At 38.3% G+C, this 13,048-nt stretch overlaps 1 non-coding gene across 1 annotated transcript; it reads right to left on the reverse strand.

Annotated features, from left to right (window-relative positions):
- Positions 1–3,259: 3,259 nt before the first annotated feature.
- LOC141722143 (small nucleolar RNA R71) lies at positions 3,260–3,366 on the reverse strand. The gene has a single exon (XR_012575171.1). It is a non-coding gene; the product is annotated as a small nucleolar RNA R71 (small nucleolar RNA).
- Positions 3,367–13,048: the final 9,682 nt, after the last annotated feature.

Genomic DNA, 13,048 nt, shown 5'->3' on the forward strand with positions numbered 1-13,048 from the left:
GGCAATTGCAAGGCTATAAATAAAATAAAAAGCTAGACTCAAAATAACTTGTAACACTTCAATTCTTATATTGGAGTTTTATATGGATTCATGCTTTTATTTAAACAAAACATCACACATATGTTTATTTGATCGTGTAATGAGTGAGGTCCACAAAAGACTTATACAATAGTACCCATGTAGTGAGCGTTAGGTTAGCGGATCCCAGAATATAAAAGCCTTAGGTCACTAGGCACAAAGTCCCCTAAAAACTTAATAACTCGAGTACTAAAGAGCCCACTCGTGATCAATTGTACATAACACTTATTCTTTTTTTTTCTTTTTTTTCTCTTTTTTTTTCTTTTCTCTTTCTGAACGAGTGTGTTTCGCTCCATCTCATTCAACCCTAGACTACTCATATAAATATGAGCCGGCTACTAGCCATTTGACACCTAGCCACAACAACTAGCAATGAAATCCAATTTTTCTCCAATTTCTAAAAATCCATGTTATTTTATTATTAAAAGAATATCCTAAATTTTAAATATAATCAAGCGATTAAACCTCGATAAATAAACAAACCATGATCATGATCTAGCACTTAAGAAACCTATAAGACTTAGTGAAATACAAGTGTCTCTAGCAAGAAAATTAATTCAATAAGGCTTAACATCACTAAATACAACATCGCTACACTAGCATCAATATCACAAATTAATTAGAAAAATCATCTAAGGGATGATGTTATAATGCAAATGCATGAACTATTTGAACAAACTAACATAAAAACTACCAAAAAAAAATTAAAAAACTACATGGAAAAATATGCACTATATGAACTAAACTATCATGAATATGCAAACTATATACAACTCACACAAAACATATTCCTTCAACTACTACCCCCAAACTTAAAATATTCACTGTCCTCAGTGAAGGTAATAGTAAGGAATTCAAGCATACCTCATCAGAATCAGGCTCCTCACCTTCAACGGGTGCAGTGTCAGGTGTGTTTGGAGGTGGATACACGGGATCCTCACAAAAAACTGGCCAATAAATGTCAACACTGGTGGCTCGAAAAGCTGTCCCCAATGCCTGGGTGAGATCACGTGCAAACATATTGTGGATGTCATGCATCGTATCCATCCTCCTAGCCAGATGCCTGTACCGCGAATTGCCCTTCTTCGATTGTTCCTGTAACTGAGACGACTCTATCTCTTTACCCAACTGAGCTCTCCAACCTGCTTCACGGGCTTTCTTTAAACCACCAACATAATACTGATCAGTAGGATGCTTGCCTGGAAGCATATCAAACGAATAACCAAGCCCCTTAGGATCAGGCTTACCACCATACCACTCCACCATGTGCAATATAATGGAACTATCAATGGCAGAACTAGGGAGCTGAAGCTGCTCATGTGCGACCCAACGAACACGAACTGCCGCACACAACCTCGTAACTATGGATGCAAAGGGTATAAAACCCATAGTGCTGATAAATGGATTTTATATCCATTTGGAATGCTTTATTACAAGCTTAAATTGGTGTTTTGGACTCAAGTTGTTGGTATTTTGATGTGTTTTTGTGTTATTGCATTTCAGGTATCTGTTAAATGAAGAAAGGATCTCTTAAAGGAAATATGATGAAAAGTAATCAGATTTGGAAGCCAAGGCCATTGTCAAGTTGTAGAGAATCTCGTTAGCTTCGTGTGGGCAGTTGAATCGCCTAATTCTGACGAGTAGAACTCAAGTTATGGCCAAAATAAGATTCATCATAATTTTCCAGAAGCCACCCACACGGCCGCGTCAGAAGTGCACGCGACCGCATGCCGACATACGGCCGCGTCAGACCCGCACGAGACCATATGCTGATGCGTGGTTGATTTCGCTGATTTCGGTGAAAAAGCCTTTTTTGAGTGGAATTTGATAATTTTAAGTTTACAGGTCCACTAGGGTTTTATATATACTTAAAAAAAGGGTTTTCATCATCAAGGAAGATTGGGAGATCAAGGAGAAGACCTAGAAGCACAAAACAACTCCGAAAAAGAAGATCTTGTTTTCTACTTGTGATTCTTTAAAAATAGTTGTAACTTTGGATGCTCGTTTTCATTCTTGTTGAACCTTGACTTTTTTTATTCGTACTTTGATTATTATTCAGTTTATTAAGACCTTGTTTTATACCATGCTTTCATTGGAACCCATAATGACGATGAGTTCAATTATGGGCTAATCATTATCATGGGATTCTAACGGATTTACTTATGGATTTCAAAAATTAATTTTTTTTGATATCTTGGTGTGTGGTGATTGATTGATATCCTAGTATTGGTTGTGCTTATTCGTCTTATATGCGTAGCTAACATATAAGATAGTGTGTTAATCTCTATTGAAGCGACAATGAATATATAGGTTTAGAACTTGCCATGCTAGCATAGGTTCATGTATTTGTTATGCATGATTCGTAGGTAATTTTAACCATCTTACTTGCCCTATGTAATCACGATAGATAACTTGCGCATTAAACCGTTATGTTTTCAATTCTTATAGACATATAAGGACTGAGCATAATTGGTGTCTATTCAACTTCTATCTCTTTTGTGGATGCTTGGTAGTAGGGTATTCGTACAACAAAAGTTGGCGTTTACTAGTTTCGTGTTATCTGATTAGTGTCATCACCATTACATGCTAAGGTTAAGAACAATAAGGCTATTGAATGAAGTATTTAATGAAGTTAGAATCCCATGTTTGTCATATATATTAATTCAACCATTCTTGTTCTCTTAGTTATAATTGTTAGTTTAATCTTTTAGTTTAATCAAAACCCAATTTGTTATTTGTCTTAGCATTGAGCGATAACCATACATTGTTGCATAGGTGCATAAATTGAACTTGATCTAAACCAGTCTCTGTGGGAACGAATCTGATTTATATCTTATACTACTTGCGAACGCGTATACTTACGTGAATTTTAGCGCATGTTTTCGCCCTAACAAGTTTTTGGCGCCGCTACCGGGGACTCTGTGTTAATTTTTAGTTTATGTGCTTGTCATCAGTGGTTGTTAAAGTTCACTGACTCAGATTCTTTTACTCTCACGGTTTATTTGTTTGTGTTTCAGGACTCAGTATAATGGGAGATCCAGCAGCACGAACGAAAGCCTTGATGGATTTTTCTTAACCCAAGATCAATGACATTCAATCTCTACCAGCTGGTTCAATTACTACTTGGGAAGATCTTACTCAGAATTTTCTTACTAAATTCTTCCCTATGGCGAAGACAGCTGCACTCAGGAATGCTATTACTCAATTTGCGCAGCAAACGGGAGAATCACTATGTGAAGCTTGGGAGCGATACAAAGAGATGCTTATGAAGTGTCCTCGTCATGGAATGCCTAAATGGATGATCACCAATTATTTTTACAATGGGTTGAGAGCACAGTCCAGACTCATGCTCGATACAGCATCAGGTGGAGCATTATGGGCAAAGAGCTATGAAGAAGCTTATGATCTAATTGAACTGATGGCTGCTAATGAATATCAGTATCCAACACAGAGATTGCCACATGGCAAGGTAGCAGGAGTTATTAAAGTGGATACACCTTTGACTATCACTGCTCAACTTAAGGCGTTGTCTATGAAGATCAATTCTCTGGCTAACTATGGTATTAAGCAGATAATTAGTGTTTGTGAGCTGTGTGCAGGTCCGTATGTGACGGAGCAATGCACTATATCTAGTGACTCAGCTTAGTTTGTGAGCAACTTTCAGAGATCGCAGCAACCAGTTCCAGACACTAATCATCCTGAAAACTGGAATCATCCTAACTTCAGCTGGAGCAACAATCAGAATACGATGCAATAGCCGTTCTAGCAGTTTGGAAATAAGCTATTCAACCCTCCTGGTTTTCAGCAACAAATTACAACAAAACAACAAACTTTTGGTGCATGTCTATCTTCGAATGAAAAATCTGAATTGGAGGAGTTGCGGCTTATGTGCAAAAACCAGGCTCTTATATGCCAAAGCCAGGCTGTTTCTATCATGACTCTGGAGAACCAAATAAGGCAAATTGCTAATGCCTTATTGAATCGACCACCAGGAATGCTTCCTAGTGATACAGAAATTAATCCAGGCTAGAGGGAAGTTGAAGAACAGGTGAACGCCATCACCTTAAGGTCTGGAAAGGTCGCAAGCCCCCAAATTCAGCAAGACGAAGAGCCTGAAAAATCTCAAGTTTCACAAAATGTAGTTGTGGCTGAAGAAGAAGTGCAAAAGGAAGCAGAGATGGAACCAAGGAAGACTACTGTGGAACATACTCCTCCTGAGGGTAATACAGGGGAGAAACAGATATATCCTCCACCTCCTTTTCCTAAGAGGCTGCAGAAGAAAAAGCTAGATAAGCAGTTTGAGAAGTTTTTGGAGGTGTTCAAGAAACTTCATATCAACATACCTTTCGCTGAAGCTCTTGAACAGATGCCTAGCTATGCGAGGTTTATGAAAGGTATTCTCTCTCGGAAAGTGAAGCTCGATGACTTAGAGACTGTTGCTCCAACGGAGGAATGTAGTGTTGTGCTGCAACAAAAGTTGCCTCCGAAGCTTAAAGATCCTGGAAGCTTCACTATTCCTTGCACCATCGGAAACTTGTCGTTCGACAAATGTTTATGTGATTTAGGAGCTAGCATCAATCTGATGCCCTTATCTATCTTCAAGAAGCTTGGTCTGCCTGATCCAAAACCAACATACATGTCATTACAACTAGCTGACCGTTCCATCGCTTATCCACGAGGTATAGTGGAGGATGTCTTGGTCAAGGTGGATAAACTCATTTTCCCTGCAGACTTTGTAATTCTTGATTTCGAGGAAGATAAGAAGATTCCCATTATCTTGGGAAGACCATTCTTGGCTACAGGCCGAACTATGATCGATGTGCAAAAAGGAGAGCTTTCGATGAAGGTTTACTATCAAAAGGTCACTTTTAATATGTTCAAGGAAATAAAGTTACCCACAGCTAAAGATGAGTGCTTTAAAGTAGAGTGGGTTGACTCTGTAGTAAATTCAGAGCCTGAGCAATTGCTAAAGTTAGATACCTTAGAGAGATCCTTAATAGGGGAATCAGTTATTGAAGATAAAGAAGGAGCAGAGTAATTACATGATTTGAATGCACCTCCACGGATGAGGAAGTTGGATATGCCATTTGATTCTCTTGGGTTAGCAGAGCTGAAAATTTCTCAGGAGCGTTTTGAACCATTTATTCAAGAAGCTCCCACACTTGAGCTCAACCGAATGCCAGATCACTTGAGTTATTCATTCTCAGGTGCACCCCATGATAAGGGATTGGGATATATTTTTGATGATATAGAGAGTGGCTGGACGGATATTTCCATGCCAACAGAGGGTTCTTCTCATGTGTAACATGTAGTTGATAGGACTGGTGTTGGTGATGCACAGTATAAAAGATTGACTAGGCGTATGGAGGCCATGTAAGTCATCCACCGATATTTTGCTGAAGATTTGACACACGCTTTCGGTACTGTTGTTCGAGACACTGGTGGTGAGGTTGATTGGTCACCTGATCCTCCACCCGATGAAGGTGACTCTCCCGCTAACTAGGTATGCCTGAAATCCTTATTATTACCTTCAATGAGGACATTGAAAATTTTAAGTTTGGGAGTGATAATGTAAGGATTAGTAGTGTATGTGTCCATATAGATTCATGTAGATTCATATTGCATGTTTAGCTGTAGTTCATTCATATTTTTGCATGATTGTTCATTTAGGACATATTTCTTTGTTTTTATGTAATTTCATATAGTTGCATTTGCATGCATATTTAGCATGATCCCTTAAGATGAACTATGATATTTGATAAGTTAATGTTGATTTGAGTGTGGTGATGACGAATAGAGGGATGTTTAAGTCCTAATGAATTGATTTGCATGCAAGAAATAAATATTTTAACAAATTCTTATAGGGTTACTTTTGATCTAGATCATGATCATACTTGTTTGTTGTTGATATTTAATCACTTGGTTATATTTAGAATTTGTGATATTCTCGTAATGACGTAAAAACATTGATTTTTTTTATCTGGAGAAAAATTTGGATTTCATTGCTAGTTGTTGTAAGGCTAGGCGTCAAATGGCTAGTAGCTGGCTCATATTTTTATGAGTAGTCTAGGGTTGAATGAGATGGAGCGAAACACACTCATTCAGAAATTATTGAAAAAAAAAGAAAAAAGAGAAAAAAAAAGAAAAAAAGTATGTGTTTATGCATAATTGATCAAGAGTGAGCTCTTTAATACTCGAGTTATTAAGTTATAGGGGACTTTGTGCCTAGTGACCTAAGGCTTTTATAGCCTGGAATCCTCTAACCTAACGCTCGCTACATGGGTATTATTGCATAAGTCTTTTGGGACCTCATTTATTGCACGGTCAAATAAGCATCTTTGTTATGTTTTCAATAATAGTTTGAATCCTTGTATAACTCTAGTAGAAAGGAGGTGTTGTGAGTCATAATGCATTTATTATCTATTCTGTTTATAAACTTTTAATTGTTTCGATGATAGATAAGTTATGGTTATTGATCTAGTATCGAGAGATATCTGTTAAGCATTCCACGCACGTTTCTGGTTTGTGAGTTGGTTTGTGGGATTTATTCGAACTATATTTTAAGTCATTACATTCTTAGAGGCATTGGCTTATTCATTTGGTTATGGTTATTCTGAGGGGATCGATTGCATTATCATTTAGTTGCATTCACGTAGTTGCATTCATGCATTATGTTTGTTTTGTAGTTTTGAGTCTGTTTATGCTTGAGGATAAATATCGATTCAAGTTTGGGGGTGTGATAAGTGGATTTTATATCCACTTGAAACGCTTTATTACAAGCTTAAATTGGTGTTTTGGACTCAAGTTGTTGGTATTTTGATGTGTTTTTGTGTTATTGCATATCAGGTATCAGGTAAATGAAGAAAGGAGCTTCTAAAGGAAATATGATGAAAAGTGATCAGATTTGGAAGCCAAGGCCATTGTCAAGTTGTAGAGAATCTCGTTAGTTTCGCGTGGGCAGTTGAATCGCCTAATTCTGACGAGTAGATTTCAAGTTATGGCCAAAATAAGATTCATCAGAATTTTCCAGAAGCCACCCACGCGGCCGCGTCAGAAGTGCACGCGACCGCATGCCGACACGCGGCCGCGTCAGACCCGCACGCGACCGCATGCGATGCGCGGCTGATTTCATTGATTTCGCTGAAAAAGCCTTTTTTGAGTGGAATTTGATAATTTTAAGGGTACATGTCCACTAGGGGCTTATATGTACTTAAAAAAAGGGTTTTCATCATCCGGGAAGATTGAGAGGTCAAGGAGAAGACCTAGAAGCACAAAACAGCTCCGAAAAAAAGATCTTGTTTTCTACTTGTGATTCTTTGAAAATAGTTATAACTTTGGATGCTCGTTTTCATTCTTGTTGAACCTAGACTTTTTTTTATTCGTACTTTGATTATTATTCAGTTTATTAAGACCTTATTTTATACCATGCTTTCATTGGAACCCATGATGATGATGAGTTCAATTATGGGCTAATCGTTATCATGGGATTCTAGCGGATTTACTTATAAATTTTAATAATTAATTTGTTTTGATATCTTGGTGTGTGGTGATTGATTGATATCCTAGTATTGTTTGTGCTTATTCGTCTTATGTGCGTAGCTAACATATAAGATAGCGTGTTAATCTCTATTGAAGCGAAAGTGAATATAGAGGTTTAGAACTTGCCATGCTAGTATAGGTTCATGTATTTGTTATGCATGATTCGTAGGTAATTTTAACCATCTTACTTGCCCTATATAATCACGATAGATAACTTGCGCATTAAACCATTATGTTTTCAATTCTTATAGATATATAAGGACTAAGCATAATTGGTGTCTATTCAACTTCTATCTCTTTTGTGGATGCTTGGTAGTAGGGTATTCGTAAAACGAAAGTTGGCGTTTACTAGTTTCGTGTTATCTGATTAGTGGCATCACCATTACATGCTAAGGTTAAGAACAATAAGGCTATTGAATGAAGTATTTAATAAAGTTAGAATCCCATGTTTGTCATATATATTAATTCAACCATTCTTGTTCTCTTAGTTATAATTGTTAGTTTAATCTCCTAGTTTAATCAAAACCCAATTTGTTATTTATCTTAGCATTGAGCGATAACCATACATTGTTGCATAGGTGCATAAATTGAACTTAACCTAAACCAGTCTCCGTGGGAACGAATTTGATTTATATCTTATACTACTTGCGAACGCTTATACTTGCGTGAATTTTAGCGCGTGTTTTCTCCATAACAAGTGCTCCCTCTAAAAAATCTCATAATACCATGGTGAATAATCCTACTAATGTCCACATAATCACCTTTCAGAATATCCCTCAATAAGCGTGCTCGCTCCACAGTAATCTCATGCACATGCGAAGATGGCATGATGTTAGCACAAATAAACGCATTCTATGCACGGGCAAACCTGTTCATGCTGGAAGCCGGGAACGTAGAATACTCGGTCGTACCCCTCTTAATCTTCCAGTGAGTGTTGGGCTGGAACAGCGTAGCAACAATAAGATCCAGATCAAAGCCCTCTGGAGTCTTATCGTTCCACGTGTCTTTCCCGGACTTCCTCGCGGGCTGCTCAATCACCGTCCTGATAGCCTCTGCACTGTACTCCACAGTCCTCCCTTGAACCACCACGAAGCCATTCTTCTCAGCCTTCGCGTTCGCATAAAACTCGCGAACAACACTCATGGGCACAGCAGCGGGTGCCTAAAAAAAAGGAACCCAACCCATCTCCAGAATCATCTCCAATAGCTTACCATCCTTCCCTGATGGAAGAAAACCTTGCTCCTTGATGATCGGCTTCTAGAGAAGCCTCGTATACTCCGCTTTAGCCTCGAGAGTAGAGAACCTCGGCCTTACACCAACCACACTTAAAGAATCGGTGGTGCTGCTGCTTACTTATGTTCTTTGTCTCTTGGGTGCCATTGGAATTGAGTTGAGAGAATAAAAGATGTGTTTTAGAGAGAATTTGTGTTTGAGAATTTGCGAAGTGATGAAGAAGTTTGTGTATGAGGTGTATGTATATATAGGTGGTGAAAAGAGAATTATATATGGAATAGAAGTGGAATTTGATTATGGGAATAATGGGAGTAATGGGTTTGATTTGGAGATGGAAATTTTGGATGCGGGGGAGTAAAATTCGGTTGGGAATTGATTTTGTAGCAAAAATCCCAATTTCCCCCTTAAAACTGCCTTTTATTTTTTCTTGAGTCGGGACCTCGGCGCGGCCGCACGCTACTTCTGCCAAACCGGCGCAGGCGCGCGCTAAAACAAAGCGGGCGCGCCGTGTTTCTGTGTTTTCAGCGCGGCCGCGTGCTAAGACAGCGCGGGCGCACCAGGCTTCTGTAGTCAGTCCTAAATTTTTTTCATTTTTTTATTTTTTTGTGATTTTCTCTTTTCTTCTTACTTCCTCTACTTACTAATGTACAACAAACTTGGGTTTCCTCCCAAGAAGCGCTTGCTTTACGTCATTAGCTTGACGTAGAACTTGAGATCAAACGGACAATAAAACGGCACTAACCACCTCGTGGTTTGCTGTGTCACCATAATAATTCTTCAACCTCTGACCATTTACCTTGAATGCTTGGCCCGGATCATTCTCAAATATTTTCACCGCTCCATGTGGAAACACAGTTTTGACAATACACGACCTTGACCATCTTGACTTCAACTTCCTAGGAAAAAGACGGAGATGAGAGTTGAACAAAAGAACTTGTTGCCTCGGCACAAATGATTTGAGCACTAGACCCCGGTCGTTCAACCTCTTGACAATCTCCTTATACATTTTGTTGTTCTCATAAACTTGAAGTCGAAATTCGTGGAGCTCATTCAATTGAAGCATCCTCTTCTTTCCAGCTGCATCCAAATCTAGATTCAATTTCTTCAAAGCTCAATACGCTTTATGCTCCAGCTCCACCGGCAAATCACACCCCTTACCATAAACCAACTGATACGGTGATATCCCTAGCGGAGACTTGTATGCTGTTTGATACGCCCAAACAGCTTCATCAAGCTTCAAAGACCAATCCTTCCTCGATGGACACACAACTTTCTCTAAAATGCACTTGATCTCCCTGTTAGATACCTCGGCTTGACCATTCGTTTGAGGATGATAAGCCGTAGCAATGCGATGATTCACATTATACCTTTGCATAAGAGTAGTGAACTTGCTGTTACAGAAATGTGACCCCTCATCACTGATTATGACTCTTGGAGTTCCAAATCTTGTGAATATCTGCTTATGAAGAAAATTAAGCACCACTTTCGCATCGTTCGTTGGCAATGCCTTAACTTCAACCCATTTCGACACATAATCAACCGCCAACAAGATATACTGATTGTTACATGATGAGATAAATGGCCTCATGAAGTCAATTCCCCAAACATCGAAGACCTCAACCTCGAGAAGCACATTAAGAGGCATCTTATCCCTCTTAGACATATTACCCACACATTGACATCGATCACATTTCAAAATGAACCGGTGAGCATCTTTAAACAAGGTTGGCCAAAAGAAACCTGCTTGCAGAATACGAGCTGTTGTCTTTTCTCCACCATAATGTCCTCCATAAGCCATTGAGTGGCAATCTCGCAAGATCCCCCCCCCCCGTTTCGCTGTAAGGAATACATCTCCTGATGATTTGGTCAGCTCCTTGTCGAAAAAGAAACGGCTCATCCCACATATACCACTTCACTTCATGTAGAAACTTCTTCCTTTGAGCATAAGATAAGTCGGGAGGCATGATATTACTCACAAGGTAGTTCATAATGTCTGTAAACCACGGTTCTTCTTCTTGCACTCCAAACAACTGCTCATCGAGAAAAGACTCATTTATCAATGTCTTATCCAATGAAGTAACATTAGGGTTCTCTAAACGCGAGAGATGATCAACGACTTGATTTTCAGTCCCCTTTCTGTCCTTGATCTCTAGTTCAAATTCTTGAAGCAAAAGAACCCATCTAATCAATCTAGGCTTCGAGTCCTTCTTTGAGACGAGAAAACGAATTGCAGCGTGATCAGTGAAAACTGTCACCTTAGTCCCAAGTAGATAAGATCAAAATTTCTCAAAACCATAGACAATAGCCAAAAGTTCTTTCTCTGTAGTAGTATAATTCAGTTGAGCACCATTTAGGGTCTTGCTAGCGTGGTAGACCACATGAAATATATTGTTCTTCCTCAGCCCAAGAACTGCTCCAACTGTAAAGTCACTTGCATCGCACATCATCTCAAAAGGTTCAGGCTAATCAGGTGCAGTTATGACAGGTGCCATGATTAAACTCTTCTTCAATGTTTCAAAAGCTGCAAGGCACTCGTTATCAAACTTGAAAGGAACGTCTTTCTCTAGCAAACTGCACAATGGCTTTGAAATCTTAGAGAAGTCTTTGATGAAATGCCTATAGAAACCCGCATGACCAAGAAAACTGTGAATTCCCTTAACAGAAATAGGAGAAGGAAGATTTGGATCCGGATCCTTTTTGGACCGAGCAAAGGGAGCGACTCATTGGCATTTTCAATGACCCCCACCTTGGCTTTTTCCACCTCAAGACCCATACTAGAAACCTTGTGTAATATCCGGGAAAATTATGTGAATATTATGTGTTAAATAAATATTATGTTTTTTATAACTATAAAGTGATTATTGCCATGCTATTAGATGTTATAGCTATTATGTGTGTTTTCGTGCGGGCCAGAAAAGTTTTCGATTGATTAATATATGTTTAAACTACAATTATATGAATCTATCTGCAATTGGGACGCGTATTTATTAGCGTCTTTATTAAGATACCTGTTTTATTTCAATTTATGCGCGTTTTCGGTGTTTTCGGTGTTTTCGAGTTTTTCTGGTAATTTAGGGATCGTTTCTGTTTTTCAAAAATCAATGGACCGGGACCCCACCGGGACATCAAACCCCACAAAATCCGTGTTTTTATTTTTATAAAATTATTCGTATTTCAAATACCCTTTATTTTTATATTTTCGAATTATTCGCAATTTTTGGGGAATTTTGACATTAATTTTGTATTTTATCGTTTTTAAAATTATTCCCCGTAATTATTATTTTGGGGCCCTAATTATTATAATTAGGGGATAAAAACACCCTTAATTTATTTTGGGGTATAATTTTTGCAAAAATATAAATAGCCCATTATTTCTTTTTAATTCATTTTAATTTCATTAAAAAACAAAAATCAAGAATACAATTTTGGGGGTAAAATTTCTTCAAGAACAAAGAATCATTGATTTTGGGAGTTCTAGGAATCCGTTGTTGATGCTCTACACACCAAAAAGATCCTTGTTTCAAGCCCGATCTTTTGATACTAGAATCAGATTTGAGGATCAATATTCTGAAAAATCAAATTTTGTGTTCATGGTCATGAATTCGTTTTTGATTTAGAATGATTTTTGATTGATTCTGATGTTATAGATAGCTTTAACATGATTCAAGGAGTCGATTAATGTATAAATTGGTATCGTTTTATTTCGAAATCATATTAGCCGAGTTCTTGGGTTTTGATGCTTTTTGGTTCTTAATTTCTGGATTTTTAATGATAGTTCAGTTGGATTTGATTATATAAACTGATTCTATGTCTCCAGGGATTTAAATTCGTATATAATTCATTGAATTTGGTGTAGAAATCGGGGATTTACATTTTCGCCGGTTTCCGGTGATGAAACTCGTCGCAATCGACGAGTTGCTTGTTGTTGGTGTTGATTGATGCTTGAATCATAATTAGGAATGAAATTAGAACTTGTTATGCTGAAAACCGGACTGAATCGAAGGGAAAATGGGTGTTATTTAACCCGCCGGAATTTTCCGGGTTGCCGGAATCGACCGCCGGATTCTGGGTTCATAAGAACTCTGACGGGTCGTTCTTGGTGACCCAGACCCGTTTTAGTACCCAATTGCCCGACCCGTTTTTTTTATTTACAACCCGGATTCAATCCACCCAAACCCTAACCCCATTTCCTCTAAAC

The sequence above is a fragment of the Apium graveolens genome, chromosome 4 (genome assembly GCF_009905375.1).
Source record: "Apium graveolens cultivar Ventura chromosome 4, ASM990537v1, whole genome shotgun sequence".
Lineage (NCBI taxonomy): Eukaryota > Viridiplantae > Streptophyta > Magnoliopsida > Apiales > Apiaceae > Apium > Apium graveolens.